The sequence below is a fragment of the Octopus bimaculoides genome, chromosome 13, assembly GCF_001194135.2.
Source record: "Octopus bimaculoides isolate UCB-OBI-ISO-001 chromosome 13, ASM119413v2, whole genome shotgun sequence".
NCBI classification, from domain to species: Eukaryota; Metazoa; Mollusca; class Cephalopoda; order Octopoda; family Octopodidae; genus Octopus; species Octopus bimaculoides.
The window spans coordinates 62,400,333-62,403,148 of record NC_068993.1 but is presented as its reverse complement, the minus strand read 5'-3'; positions in this window follow the sequence as shown (position 1 = coordinate 62,403,148).

Here is a 2,816-nt window from a genome sequence, read left to right as displayed (position 1 = left end):
CTTGTTATATATATATATATTTATATATATATTACACCTGCTTTCACCGGTAAGCTGGAAAATTCGTTAGGGATTTGGACAATATGCTTTGCAGCAGTTCGTCCGGCTTTACGTTCTGAGTTCAAATTTGACCGACATAAGTACCTGTTGAGCACTAAGATCGATAAAATTGACTGTCAAACCCCCAGCCCCACCCACCCCCACCAATCTCAAACTCCGTACCTCTAGTAGTTACATCTGTTGCCTATATCTTTCTTCAAATGGAGATCAAAACATCTTCGGTACTTTCATCGTATCGCTCCGTCCAGCTGTACCAACCGTCATCGATGTTATCGGAGAATATCCAGAGTTCTTTGACCGACACTATAACACACACTTTCCCACTGTTCCCGATGCAGCTGTGCACAAAAGTGGGTGCAGTCGTATCCACATCAAGCATGCATCATCTGTTATGAAATTGTGCTTTGCTCTCAGCAGTGACCATCCTCCCACATGCTTCTGCCCCTCATACACCAACTGTTTCCTGTTCCTCAATACAGTTTCTGCATCACTGTTCTACTATCCTTTTCAAATCTTAATGCCACCAAGGCAGAACATCGTATATCGACATACAAAACCGCAACATCCATCACCGACTGAAGAACCATAAACTGATATCTTTGTGATTCAAATAGTGCCCCGTTTTTTCCGTAAGACTATTCCACATATTACGAAACTGTCTCCTATATATATTTCTACATTTCTCAGTATATCGATATTGATCTTTCTCTACCCAAATGCTTACCAAAACATCTCTGTATCTGTGTACATCTAAATACCTACCTGCCTATCTATTTCTTTAACTATCAAGCCGGCTATTGATCGACCTATCTACTCTGCAATTTCTACATCTAGCTAACAAGCAACCTAACAAACTAGGTAGCAAAGTTGTAAGGTAGCAAAATAGCAAGGTAGCAAGGCGGCAAAGTAGCAAGGTAGCAAGGTTGCAAGGTAGCAAGGTAGCAAGGTAGCAAGGTAGCAAGGTAGCAAGGTAGCAAGGTAGCTTGCTGGTTATCGTGCTTTCTATTTTGCAATCTGTCTAACCAGCAAGCTGTCTTAGCTATTCATCCTATATTTCAGACCCCGCTGCATTTGACTGATCGATAGCGCTATCACACACACACACACACACACACACACACACACACACACACACCTGCGCGCACATAATTTCACTCGCATACACACACAAACATACTCTCTCATGCGCACATAGTTTCACACACACACACACACACACACGCGCATGCACCTCGCGCGCGCGCCCCCCATTCTGCTTACTTTCATAGCAGCACTCCGGCTCTCACACACACACATGCAGACACTGACAGCAGCAGTAAAGCCAACCGCCACCACCACCACCATCGCCATCCTCGCCACCATCACTGTCTCCACATGCATCGTCGCCACCATCGCAGCATCCAATGCCACTCACTGACAGTAAGAGTAAAAAACTCCACTGACAAGGAATGGTATATGGCGATGCGAGGAAGGCTTAAATAACCGAATGCCTGCTTTATTTTTGTCATAACATAAAGAGAGAAAGAGCGAGAGAGAGAGAGAGAGAGAGAGAGAGAGAGTAAAGAAACAGAGAGAGAGAGAGAGAGAGAGAGAGAGAGAGAGAGAGAGAGAGAGAGTAAAGAAACACAGAGAGAGAGAGAGAGAGAGAGAGTAAAAAAGAGAAAATGAACCAGAGAGGAGGAGAGAAAGAGAGAGAAAGTAAAAAGGTAAAAAGCGAAAGTGAACCAGGAAGGAAGAGAGAGAGATGGAGAGAGTAAAAAGAGAAAGTGAAACAGAGAGGAAGGGAGGAAGAGAGCGGGGGTGGGGAAGCGACAGAAAGAAAAAACACAAAGTGGGGAAAAAGGAGGGAGGAGAGCAATAAGAAACAAAATGGAAACTAAAAAGAAAATATTTGAAAAATATAAAGAACAAAAAAGAAAAGGCACAGAAACAACTAAAACAATAAAGCAATAAAGTAAAACAAAAAGAAAAAAGATATATATGTATATATATAAATATATATAACGGTGTCGATGATGACGATAGCTATGGCGATGATGATGATGATGTTGATAATGAATGTAATATAGTACTGCATCAACGTCCGTTACTATTATAAGTGCTTATAGTATAGGCTAAGTCACAGAGAGAGAGAGAGAGAGAGAGAGAGAGAGAGAGAGAGCAGAGCACGTGAGAGAGAAAGAGAGATAAAAAAAAACGAGAAAAAGTGTTTGTGAGAAAGGTGTGTGTGTGTGTGTGTGTGTGTGTGTATAAAGACGGACAGACAAACAGAGATAGATAGATAGATAGATAGATAGATAGATAGATAGATAGAAAGACATAGATAGAGAGAAAGAGATAGATAGATTACATTTATGAATGCATGTGTGTGTACGTGTGCGTATGTAATTTGGGAGTGAAGGAGAGAAAGAAAGAATAAAGCAAAACTCCGCTAACACCCTCATCTTCTCTCTCTCACACACTCTCTCTTTCTCAGTCTCTTTCTCTTTCTTTCTCTCTTTCTCTCTCTCTCACACACACATTTATATGCATAAACACACACACATATATATATATTAGTTACACGCGCGCGAAAACAGGATTGTTATTAATTTTCTTAAAAATCGAACACAATTCTTCATCACACCCACAAAAACAAATAAAATAAAAAGCAATATTATTACTACATACATACAAAAATATCTACACATACATAAGGTGTGTGTGTACATACATACATACATACATATATATATATCTATATATATATATATATA